The sequence below is a fragment of the Seriola lalandi genome, unplaced genomic scaffold (assembly GCF_002814215.2).
Source record: "Seriola lalandi dorsalis isolate HSWRI2012SDOR001 ecotype SW California unplaced genomic scaffold, Sedor1 jcf7180002054680, whole genome shotgun sequence".
Lineage (NCBI taxonomy): Eukaryota > Metazoa > Chordata > Actinopteri > Carangiformes > Carangidae > Seriola > Seriola lalandi.
In genome coordinates, this window is record NW_019525233.1 from 2190099 (window position 1) to 2203615 (window position 13517).

The window sequence follows — 13517 nt, forward strand, 5'->3', positions numbered from 1 at the left end:
CTAACAGGCTCACCTTGGCAATGCTAACATGGGTAAAAACAAGAGCTAATTCCATCAGTCTTTTGCATCAGCATAAAAATTATACAATTCCAGGATATCCTTAAAATTGGTTAATTTTTCAAAATAAAACACAATCTTGGGCCTCAGGAGTAAATGATGGAAATCTTTTGAAGAGTAACTTTGTTTATCTTTAAAACAATGACCTCTTAGTGCCAATGGGACAAAAAGAATTCACCTCGGACCAAGTTCCGAATGTCATTTGACAAAAGCATAAGACAAAAGGTGTGTGGTGGTGGTGGGGGGTTCCTGGCACAACATAGTGGAAATATATTGTCAAGTGTCTTATTGTCAAATGAACTAATGCTTCCTTACACTCACAGTTGGAGAATCTGTGTCAAGGACCTGAAGGTGTTTGCTTTTGAGTTAGGAAAAAACAAATAAAAAAATGGGGGTAAAAGTGAGGCTAATGACAGAGAGAGAGAGAGAGAGAGGCGTGAGAGAACAGCATCTTGACTGCTTTTAACTGGCTGAAGACAGGCTGCATATTAACAGTGGGTTGCGACAGACTAAGGAATGCTCGTCTTTGTTGAAACCTTTGAGGTGATGTCATCAGTAGTTTCCCTGGCACCACCTGGGCAGGATTCAGAGGAGGGGCCATGCAGGCAGCTTAAGGCCACAATCGCTGCTGTAATGTGGCCTGATTAGTCACCTGACTCTGTTTTTTTAAAAAGAGTTTTTCCACAAAAGACAGACTTCAGTCAGCAGTGCTGTGAAGATTAGCTGCCTGGCGAACTGTGTAAACACTGGCAAATCTGTGTGTTTGTGTGAGCTGCATACAGGAATGTGTGTGGGTGTCGGTGTCTGTATGGTGTTGTATATACTGTGTGACTTAGTGGAGAGAAAATAGCATGAATAAATAATAAGACGGATAAGTTTGAGTGAGTCGAAATGATTAAAAGTGGAGACAGGGAGACGTATTCGTATGTGTGTGTGGGTAAAAAGTGAGAGACAGGGGGGAGAGAAATTGAACAGAGAGAAAGTGTGTTGGAAAAAAGACAGTGAGTGGGAATTAAAGGAGGACTCGTGGCAGAACCCACAGTGCTGATGTTAGCTGTCTGATCCACTGAGAGACAGTTGGCAGCAGACGGTTTACCAGCCGCAAATGTACAGTAATTCAAAGCATGCGACGTGACGCCGTTCCCTGCGAGCTGGGGCTGCAGTCAATACCCCCTCGCCACCCACACACACACACACACACACACACACACACACACACACACACACACACACACTGAGGCAATATTCCCTGTAAAAGTAACAAATGCACTGAGCGCTCCATTCCACGTGATGCAATTATTCACAGTTCCATAGCAAATTTGGGCTGAAGCTAATCTCATAACTAAATGGCATGGCGCCTCTTGCAAGAACCAGATCCTCCAAACAACTGAAAGGAATTCAGCTTACTGGTGTCAGTGGCTCGGCTTTACTGCATCCACAGTTTATAAGTAAAAGAGGTCAACAAAGTTAGTATGCAATTATCATAATACACTTACACTCGGTTGTGTGCGAATAGGATTTATTGCCTCAATCAATTAAGTGTTTGGCAGATGCATAACTAAGCTTCTGTCTCAGAATGTTTAGCACAGAGAAGTAGTTTGTTCTCGCCATCTGCTCCAAGTTGAAGTTCAGAGTTGGGAGATAGAGAGACTTTTGCCTTGAAAATAAAGATGAAGTTGCCATGGTAACAGGGAAGAAACAGATTTCAGGATTAAGAGGACAGAGATCGAGAAATGAAACAAAAGAATAACAGCAAAGAGCTGGTGAGAGGAAAACAAGATTCCAGCTTTTGTAAGTAAGGTTAGTTCTCATGAGCTTCACATGACTTTCATTTAGCCCTTCTTTCACCCCCCCCCTCCTCTTCATTCCCCCCGTTCTCCCTCTGTGCTAAGCCCCCCTCCCCCTCCTCCTTTCCTCCGCCACTTCCCACCCCACTCTCCCCCCTCCTCCTCCTCCTCTCCGCGCAGCACATAGACTTCCTGTGTGTCCTGGCCTGAATGGTATGTGCATGGAGTGGGTGTCTGGGAGGCCTTTCATCCGGCCTGGAAAAAAAAAAAAAAAGAGAGAAATGAAGAGAGGGTGAAAAAAAAAAAGAAAGTGAGAGAAGAGAGTCATCTTTAATCCGTTTGAGTCAGAGCAGTTGTCCAGAGGCGAGCGGGGTGGGGCGTATTAGACAGGGTGAGAGGTCTCTGGTTGTGCCAGGGATGTGTGTGTAGCGTCTGGAGGGGAAGAGAGCGGTCTACTGAGACAGCCTGCAGCCTGCCTGTTTGCCTTTCTTGGACAGATGACATCCGGCTGGGACATGGTTTGCATGGCTGAGTGACAATACTAAACTAGAGCAGGTAGAACAGATAAACATTAACTACAGTATTCATGCTCTACTGTGGGAAAAGGGACGAGGATAATGTAATTCTCTTTATGTGAATTGCAGAATTTGACACAATGACAGTTGCAGCAGAACTGGACTGAGACTCCTGCGGCTCCTCGTGCTCCGGCGTTGTCAGACGGGGTGTAGCTGGCTGCTGAGTGCCAGGCCTGACTGGACCCTACCCACACTGTGAAGGGGGCACACACATGCGAGCCTGTGCGACTACCTCATGTCATGGAAACAACCTACAGTAGCCTGCGTGTGCACATGCGCACACACAGGACATCTAGACATGCCTAGACAAGATTATCTTTATTAAGAAGAAAGCACACAGTGCCATCTGCTGTTTGAGGCATAATTGTTACTGTCAGCTGCTTCCCTCTTTATGTATTGTGCATTGTATGTGGGCGAATATGAATGTTAGTGTTAATAATGTCCAGATTATTGTTGGGTTATTTTGTGTCATACACTGAAGACATGCACAACCAGCACATTAAACTCTCTGGTCTGTTTATATCATCTCCTGGTTTTTGCTGATACTGTACTAAATGAATGCATCACACTGAGCACAGTGTCACATCTCATCAGCTTATTGAACCCCCCCCCCCGTCTTCAACATGCACAACCTGCACTACCTGCTGGTTTAGCTAAAACACCGCTCTGAGCTGCTCTGTGTGCGCTGCAGCTGAATCTTAATTCACCACACAATATTGATATTACTATTATTTAGAGCAGTATGACGTGAAAAGAAAATTAGTAGGTCTATGATTGAGCATTAAATCTTCACACACTCATTTTAAGATATTAGTAGTGAGAGGGAAGCTGCATTTTACAGTAAGGAACAGCGTTCATTATCAGATGCAAGATGCTTTATATGTAAAGTACAACACTGTATAATTAGTCTGCTGCATTAAACAGAAATATTCAGCCTTATTATACTTGCATCATATATATTCAGTTTATTACAGGACTTAAGACGTAAGTTCATTAACTTAATGAAACAATTTCAGTGTTTTATATATATATATATATATACAGCTATAAATGAGCTCAACTTAAACACATACAGCATCTTTATTTAAATGAGTTCCTTGTTGTTGCCTGCAGCTCTCAACCTGTGGGTGATACAGTAGAGTTGGAAGTGACCTTCGTTACTGCTGCAAAACAAACTAATTTAGATCTCATGATGTGTGATACTTTTATCAAGCATCGCCATAACAGAGTGTATGGGTGTAACATGTGGGAGTGACCCTCATGTTCTTTTTGTGCTATTTGTCCTGTCTTGAAATCCAGATAGCAAAATGAAACTTCTTGCCTGGGTGCTCGGCCCGAGTCTGGCCCATATACTTCCACATCTATGTGTATGTTCCAGAATTGGTCCGGATGTGGAAGTATAGCATCTTACAATCATGCCGTATGTGGGCCAGATTCGGGCCGTGGAACCAGGCGTGTACTGGACCAGGAGAAAACAAGCATGTGACCAATGCTTTATTTTGCGATCTGGGAAAAACTGTCACATTGAAACCTTCAAAAGAAAAACTTTCACATATGCTGCATGATTTTTTTTTTTACTGCTGGCGTTGCTGTGCCTAAGTACAGCCTCACAGAGCCACGATAGCGTGCTGTAGACTCTTTAGTTTTGTGCCTCATACAGCTATTAAATGAAATCTTCAAAAAGGAGATTTATGAAACTGTGAGCCCTCCTGTGTGAAAACCATATGTTGGAGGAAGACTAGATTTCTGTTTTGCCAGAATCAGTGAAAACCAAGCCGGGCTACACCCACTATAACTACTCAAAACACTAAAGATAATCTGGAAGGACACTAAAACGTATAAACCACAGCAAAACAGTAAATCATAAGCTTTCACTGCATATTTATTTCAACACAATACAGTATATACACTTTCAAAATTGCAAATCTTTGAAAAAGAAAAGAAAAAGAAATAAGAACTGGAAAGAGAACATCACCAGTGATTAGCAGTATGGCTGTCACTTTTTCACCTTCTTGACATAAACATTCATAGAGCATTTCCATCAAATGTTGAGCACAGAGATGTTTCAAATCAAACATACATAAATGCGTTACACAGCATAGTTAATCATTTGAAGAGTAAAATAATAATTTTTGAGCATTTCCAGCAGTTTCGTTTGATAAATAGAATCATTTGGGAATAAGATGTAAAAGGCAGTAGTTGTTTCTTCCTGGAAAGAAAAGCAGGAGAAGTAAAAACAGCAACTAAGAACTAAAGTAATAGTAAAAGTTTGAAATGAAACTTTCACCACATTTGATGAAATGATATCATTTTACTTAAGCTAGCATTGTTTTCTATTTTCTCCGAAGCAATGCAGATCTTAAGATAGTAGCGTTGTGAGGAAAACACATTACATCACACATCTGAAGAAGCTGAAATAGTAGCACTACTGTAGGCTGGATTTTCCAAGGACGTGTAATACAGTTTTTTAAAAGTTACACAGAACTTTCCTTCGCTCACACACTCACTCACTCACTCACTCACACACACACACACACACACTCACTGAGTCATTGAGTTTATGTAAAGGACGCTGACGGACACACTGAGCATCCTCAGGTGACAGATGGTCACATCACTTTTAGTCAGCTCATTATCGCAGTAAGTCCCTGGCATCGGAGATAACAGGTTTAAATGCTTCAGTATTCTTAGGAAACACCTCTGCAGTGTGTACAAGGTGGGCACCGTGCATGGCAATGGACGATACAGCTTTGCATATAACATACTAGTTTCTTTGATATGGTGTATAATAAAAAAAACCATTCTGCTCAGACTCTCTCATGACGCTAAACCCACATAGAGAGGCACGATTAGTTAGAAAATTGTGTGATTTTTCTTTTGTGATGCACAACACATAAAGTAACTATAAACAAAAAAACGTATCAGTTTCTCTTTAAATTTTGCATGTGTATGTATATACAGTATGTCTGTGTGTGTGTGTGTGTGTGTGTGTGAGAAAGAGAGGGCGGAGGCTTGAAACAGCAAAGATGAAAAAATTTCTATATTTGAAAAAATAAAATAAAAAAGGTATGAAGTTCAGTAAACGTAAGAAGATTTCCAGAAAGAAAATCTTCAGCTCCAACAGCGCCTATAAAATCTTTTATGAGGTGGCATAAATCGAAACCGTCGCCGCTGTTCGTTATAGATCTGCATAGCAAGGTGTGGCTGCTGGAAATCATTAAAAATTAGGGAATGTGGTGTAACACTGATGTGCAGAGAAGATGACAAAAGTAAAAACTTTTATCAAGTACTTTCCACTGTGACGTGGAAAAAAAGAATGGCTGCTGTCCACTGGCGTGACGGCGGTGTCCTGGAGTGATGTGGTGCCATAACGCCTCGGCTATAACCGTTCTCTACAGGACGACGTTTCCATCGAGTCTCAGAGTCCAGTTCTTTGAATGCGACTGGTAATTTGGTTTCTCAGTAGACCATCAGCTTTCATCCATCTTCTGCAGCTTTCGGATCCTGGTTAAGACACTCGACGGGGCGGTTGTCAGGACAAATTTCCTTTTTTCAAACTGTTTGTCTACAAGAATAACTTCAGTTTTTCATAGTTGTTGAACGGGTTTTGATATTTTCCTGTAATGAGCAGGATGGAGGAACAGTGCCTGACCACCTGTCTGAGTGTCCTCCTCAAGAGAGGTAACGTCTTTGGCGTTATGTCTTATTTAATTCAGGAGAAATGCCTTTAGATACACAGTTTTGTTTCCCCTCTTGTACCCTGGCACCTGCCTCCAAAAGGTCTCTATAGCTGGAATGGAGTGTCTTATGATACAAGGAGAACTTACTGATCCCATCCCCAAGCTCAGATACACCTGTAAATACACTAAAATATTTGGATGAAATCTGAGGTTACCAGAAAAGATTTACCACACAGGGCTTCGTGGAGGATGCAGGACATATTCTGTGCTTCAGCAGCGACACCGAGTCATGGTTTTGAGTGGAGTGATAATACATCAGTGGGATATGTTGTGGATAATAGCTCAGAAAACTGTAGAAATACTTTGACTGTGATGGTTTTTTTTCCCTCTTTTGAAAGCAGCTACAGTAATAATCTTTTTCTCCTCGAGAAGCAACGTTTGGCACCATTAGCTGCTCCCTCGTACCAGACTTAGAGCAGGTAAGATTGCTCTTCCAGGTGAAACTATGGGAGACACAAATCCACAGGGGTCAGCGTGCAAAAAGTTAGTTGGAAATTCTTGTCCATGTGTTTCTGGAAAGATACTGCTGATACCAAGTGGAAGAAGCAAGTATATATATATATATATATATATATGCATTTTTGGATGCGGGTAACAATGAAGACTGTCATGGCATCAGACTATTTCATGTAACAGAACAAAATCCAGAATTCCCTGTGAATTTGAATCACTAACATTACAATTGATCTGTCCTGATATTCATTTCATTGCTCATCTAATTAGTTGCCTTGAAACTGCTCGTTTAGCAGGAATGCTAATGATGGGTACAGTTAGCATCAAGAGGTTAGGCTACAGCAGATTACTTTAAGATTTCCTGCAGTCAGGATCAGTGTAAAAGTAAAATAAAAGGTCGGATTATAAGAGCTGTAATGATTAGTTGATTGATTAAGCAAAAATGCTAAATACATTCACTGGTACCAGCGTCTTGGTGTGAATATTTGTTGGTTTTTCTCTTCCTCTCTGATATTAAACTAGCTATCTTTGGGTTTTGGATTGTTGAATTTGCTATCTTGCTATTTTCTGACATTTTATGGAGCAAACCAAGTGGTTAAATGAGAAAATAATTGAAAGACTGATAAAGAGTTAATATACTTTTGAACAAAAAATATGGAGAAGAGATTTCCCCATGCTGCCAGATCTGTTTTGCTTAGTTAAGGTTTAGTTGCTGCTGTCCCATCGCGGCCATCTGTATAAGTGGTTTAACTCAGCATGTGAGAGCTGGAGAGAGGCTTCCATGTGAGTCAGTATCTTCCAGGTGAAGATGTATTCCAAGCGTTCCAACCTTTTTACACGGTGACCTTTTCAGCTGATAGTGGAGAATGAGTCCCTCCTTTACAGATTCGGGGTTTGCCTGTGTTCGTGGCGTTATTTGATCCGTATAGATAGAACGACAAAGCTCGCCGATAGAGTACAGCTCTGCGTTATTTCCAGCTTGATTATTTGGCAGTCACGGTTCACTGGAAACGTATTTCCAGGAACTCCAACTATCCAGTGAAATGCATATCTCTGTGGTTGGATAGCTCAGGATATTTCCATGAATACACAAATCAACAGGAATTTGGTTTACCCAATGCAGAGCCAGCATGAGCACACTTGAATCTGCATCTTTCTTTGGCAGCTTGAAGATGAAACCGGGAGTCCTTGTCAATTAAATGAACAGTTGGACATTTTGGGAAACTGGCTTACTGGTATTTGCATTACCGCTGAGAGTTAGATGAGAGAAGCTGTAGCTGTTGCTTCATATTTACTGTAGTTATAAGAGTCGTATCAATCTCCTCATCTGACTCTTGGCAAGAAATCACATAGCTTGTTCCCAAAATGTCGAAATATGCCGTTAAGTATATTGTAAAAGGAATGACAGCAGCATTGTTTCATCTGGCCTGAGATCTCCAGTCGAATCAGATTTCAAGAGCTTGAACCAACAGACTCTCAGGAAGATTGGAAAGAAGCCTCTGTGACACAACTCTTCTCAGTCTTATGTAAGAGGAGTTTTAACAAGGATCTACCTCAGTCTTCTTTTCAGTGAAGCAACAGCTACATGTAGCTGCCATCTAAGACCTGAAGAGTGTTTACAGAGCTCAGTGACATCTTTGTGAAAACTGGACTAAGACTGCCCCCTAATAGTCGACCAAACATCATTAGTCGATGAGAAGAGTCTTAGTCGACACGGCTGGTCCCCGTGGTTATTACACAGTAAATCCATCTGTCGGGCAGGAAATCCAAAGTGTGGGATCATTCCAAGAGGGTGCAGGACGACTCCAGGAAGGTGACACACAAACTCTGCATTGGCCTATCATTCGTTAACCTCAAACATGGCTTATCATTTGAAACACGTAAGTAGCCTAATATTAGCCACTTAGCACGGCTGCTTGCTCTAACATTAGATAGCCGAGATAAATATGGTATCCAAGTGTTCGTGGGAACTGGCGAAACTGAATTACCTCGTTTACTGCACTTTTGTGCATTTCTGCACAAATATAAATCTATAAATTCATAAGTTATGTGACGTTTTGAAATACAACTGTTCAGACTCCGCGCTGGTTCTTCCGACACATTCAGAGTTAGGCTTGGGATGATATTTGATAATATTGAATATCGCAATATTTCCCGCCGAATGTGAAATATTTCTTTTTTTTGCAGTCATGCCTTGCTGCAGAGTCCGACCCTCATTTCACAGGTTTGCTTGCTGTACACTGTGCCTTGGCATGTGACATATAAAACTCTGAACTGCTGTTTAGTGGCAGCATAAAATACAATATGATTATATTACTAAATCTACTTTATAACTATTATCCCATACTATCATCCTAAAACCTTTTTCTGACGCCCCCCAAAAATATACATTTAAATAATCAAATTAACATCATAAATGTGCAACGACTAGTCGACTAATGTCTTGAACAACAACTACCAGTCGACTGTAGCAAAATCTTTGGGTGGGGGCAGCCTTACATTGGACTTTGTATGGGTCTCTGTTTCATCTCTTTGCTGAATACAGTTTTACTGTAACTAGCTTTCAACAATTAAATTCATTAAGTAAATAAAAAGAGAGAGCCAACACAGAGGTCAACACAAAGTCACTTTATTAAGTTTAGGGGCGGGTGGAGCAACTGAACGTGGGGATCTCCCTGATCAGGATTTCTTCAACTCTCACTCACTCTCGTCTGTCCTCTAACAGGCAGAACCAGCCTCTTACTTGAACAGAGTGTCTGCAGATAATGATGTCCGAGTATTTGCTCCGAGCTGTGATCCAAAAAAAAAAAAAAAAGACAGCTCCAGCGAAGCCACACATCAAAAGTCACAATTTATAATCAAAAATCGAGGAAAATTAATTAATTAAATTGATTGATTAATTAATTTTCCTCCAAAACAACCAGAAGTTGATTAATAGACATTAGGGAATGCGGTGCACCTCTGGCTGCATTGCCAGATGCAGCACAGATCAGCTGGGTAAGTTATTCTCCTCTGCAGCCTTGGCTTTAACAGCATGTTCTGCTGATGGGGTTGAAAGTGTTTGTGCATGAGGGCGTTTGTTAAAATGACTGTTATCTATGTGATGCACGTCACTCTAAGAGCCTTTACAAAAGTCATTTCTTGAACGTTCTTATGTTTGTTTAATTAGCACGTGGACATCATCAGATCCTTTTAAATGCTAATCCGTGGGGACAATCACTGTCAGCGTCTCTGACCCCACGGTAAGATGTTCTGACAACATTAACATCCAATATTCTTTGCTTTCTGTTTTTTTTTTTTCTGTTTTTTTTCTACCTCCAGCAGTAACAGTGGAGACACGGTGCAGAAAAGAAAAAGAAGCATTGGGAGATATAGGAAATGAATGACAACATAATGACGTTACACCAAAGATTTTGACAGCCCAGAGGACTGTTTGACGGCAAGTGCCAGCCCATCCGATCCTGGGAAGGTCACACCACCAGCCTGATTGGCAGTTTGTCTAAAACACACTTCCCACACGGAGAGTCCTCCTCACATGGTTACCCATAATCCTTGAATGCAGGTTATCAAATCTGTCCTCTGAAGCGACAAGGAGTTGACATGTTTCAATCAAATATGGGTGTGGGATATTTCCACCCCTTTCCAAAATGTTTTTGTTGGTACACAAACGCTTTGTCTCAGCTGTTTCATGATTCCAGTGTGTCTGTGTGTGCCATCTAGCAGAGAGAGGTTTAGCAGAGATGTTCCTTTAGTAACAGTCCAAAACAGGGTTTCCCTGCTGCCCCCTTTGCACCTCCTCCTCCTCCTCCTCCTCTTCCTCCTTCTCACCATAGGTTAGCAGATAGTACACCTGGTCATCAGTGTTCATGCAGTAAAGGTTCATCATGATTTGATCTGCTGTGCACCTGCCTTACCCAAGTTGAGTGAATTCAGAGTCCTGCTCTTCTCTGCTGCAGCCATGTGTGGTGGTCGTGGGGGACTGGACTTTGCCAATTTCCTCTAGGGCACTGGCCAGAGAGTCCAGGTCCCCCGAGTCCTGGTGCTGGGCTTCCCAAAGACTCAGAATCACTGAAGAAGGGCTCTCCTGACATGCAAAGTAGCACAGGTTCCTACAGGCGAGAGACATTTGAATATTATATTGAAGTAGATCACGTGACAAGTAGCTGTAACTGAAGAGAACAAATGAGCAGTTCAGCAATGAAGTGATTGTTTATCACAGTTTATGATCAAACTTCACAAGAGACACGTTCAAAAGTTTTTAATAAAGGTAAAGCTCTAAAAACACCGGATCCTACATTTCCCATCATGCAACTGGACAGCAGCTTTCAGCATCTTTCAGCATGCTTAGACCTTGCCTGTCTTCTAAATGCTAATTTCTTTCAACCGCCCAACACCTGCAGTTTGGTTTGTAAGTCCCAACCTCTTAAGATGACATCACTATGACATCACCAGGGTTATTTCCTCAAACAGCAGAGCAACAGAAGACACTGCGTCATGGTTTTCTTCGGCTGAGGAGTGGCCGCCTCCTCGTGACAACTACTAAACTCAGTGTAGTGGTTGCTGCCATTTGAATTTCCAGCTTACTTGTTTTTTTATAGTCAACACAAATAAATAAATAAAATAAAAAGGATTCCCACCAGACATGTAAATCTGATCTTTGAATAACAAAAATTCAATTAACTATTTAAAAAGTGTAAAAACAAAAAACAAAAACATCTACTTCTTCTCCCTCATTGAATATGCAAATATTTTTCACTTCAATGAAACCTCCACTTTCTCTGCACTGGAGATTTCACACTTGTATAAGTTGCATATTGGAGATTAACTGGCTTCCAAAAGAACTTGTGATTCAGAAAATGCTGATTGTATGTGCACAACTTAAACTTAAAGGTGAAGGTTAAACAGTCAAGTGAAGTAACAATAAGCAAAAGACATTTGTGAGCGGAGGAGGACGTTAATAAAAATGTTTTAACTCATGCAGAGGTGGAACGGAGCAAAGATTGTATTTTAATTGGAAAATATCTTTAAAAAAGAAAAAGAAATCTCATGATCTCATTAATCATCAGCATAGATTAATTAACTTAGTTTGTCCCAAGGCTGACAATAACAGCAATACAGTAAAATTTAGTTACAGTTTGTGCTGTGAACTCATGTGGTTTATTGTGTGAGAAAACGCACGCTGCAGGCCAGATTTCATTTACACTACTGCTGTTGTTATAACACCTCTCCAACAGGGTGCACTGTTTCATCACAATGGGATTTCCTTTGTTGCCTTCTACCCGCTTTTCCTCCACATCCCACTTTCCCTCCTCAGTGTGATAACGTTCCCACACATTCAGAGAAATAATTACCAAAATCAGCTTAACTAGGTAGAGACATTCCCATTACATGCTTCTCGGTGTGTTCGACTGGGCTGAAAAAGCTCTGAAATCCTTTCCCATTCCTCGGTCACAGATTTCTTTTTTTGTTTTCAGACCCGTTTTAAGTGAAATTCCTTAATCACATAGTTTCTGTCTCAGTTTCTTAGTCAACTTTTCCCTCTCATGTTTCTCCAACTGGCAAGACAGAGAGGCGTCTTTGTGGCTATAAGCTCTTCTCTCTCCGAGGCGCATGCAGAGATCACCCCATCACCAAACAAGTGAAAATCCTCACACAGCCTACGCAAATACTGACCTGGCACAACCTCTGGAGAGTTTAGCAGGAGCTGGAGGACGCAGCACATGAAGACGTGCTGCTAATGAGGAGTGCTAACATGAACACATTTTCTTGCCAGAGGCTGGCCTGTCAGCAGTCTGAGACCTTCCTTCAGATTTCTGCACAACACGGCCTCTTCTCTCCAGTTATTCTGACTGCGCTAAAGTTACATCTCTCCCTCTCTCTCTCTCTCTCTGTCTGTCTGTCTGTCTGTGTGCATGTGTTTCTAGATCTATAATGAAATCAGCAGTGTGGCGTGTTACTGAAGGCTGGTTGGTGATGGGAGATTAGGGCTGACACGGTGCCTAAATTCCAGATATAAAAATAGTATTCAAAGTGGGAACAGTGTTTACATAGTGGAGAGGGCAGAATATGCAGCTTTTCAGTCATTATTAAACCATTTTGTATGAACACCTAAACAGAACATACCAGCTGATTCATGTGACTGCAGCTTGCGTAACACACAAATGACTCAGCAACTGGCAAATGGTAAGTGAAGAATGAGAGTGCTATAATTCATACCTGTCTATGTGGAGCTTTTGAGCCAGGAGCTGCCAATCCTTCCCCTTGGCATTAGCCGTGTCAAAGGTGGCGCTGATCCGCTGACGGATAGACAGCGGGATTTTAAAGGCCCGTGACCCTGTCTGAGAGGTGATGGTACAGTCCGACTGAGTGAAAAAGGGAACCACTCCCTTCTCATTCTGGTAACAGGAAAGAAAGAGCGAGGTGTCAGCATGATACTGATAGTGCAGCTTATAATCTTCAATATGAAGACAAGGACGGGGGACTTATCGAGACAATTTGCAATCCATACATGAAAAGCTCCCTGAGAGGCTCATTAAGCAAGCTCTTAAATCAAATCAAGAGTTATTCAGTCTAATAAAAGAACCTATTAGCACGGCGCATGACTGCCCACACACCGCCTCGTCTACGAGCGCCACTCACCTCCACCACAGACGTGTAGACCTGGAGTATCTGCTCCTCGCCTTTGACCTGTCGTACGCTGATCTTGCAGGAGAGCTGGGACGAGGAGTGGCTGTACCGCTCCAGAGAGAAGGCACACTGCAGGGGACGCTGGTTACTGGCCCACACCTGAGAAAAGGAGAACTCCTGCAGGGCGAGGAGGAGACGGCGGAGGGCGGACAGGGAGAACGATGGAGGCATTAGGCAGGGGAGACAACAAACTCATTAAACCCCCAGCTAAACACATT

The 13517-nt window shown here is 41.9% G+C and overlaps 1 long non-coding RNA gene across 1 annotated transcript; it reads right to left on the reverse strand.

The window, feature by feature from the left end:
* Positions 1–4283: 4283 nt before the first annotated feature.
* Positions 4284–13413, reverse strand: LOC111666771 (uncharacterized). Its single transcript, XR_002761604.2, has 3 exons — positions 13252–13413; positions 12829–13007; positions 4284–10721 (listed from the first exon to the last, which is right to left on the reverse strand). It is a non-coding gene; the product is annotated as an uncharacterized LOC111666771 (long non-coding RNA).
* Positions 13414–13517: the final 104 nt, after the last annotated feature.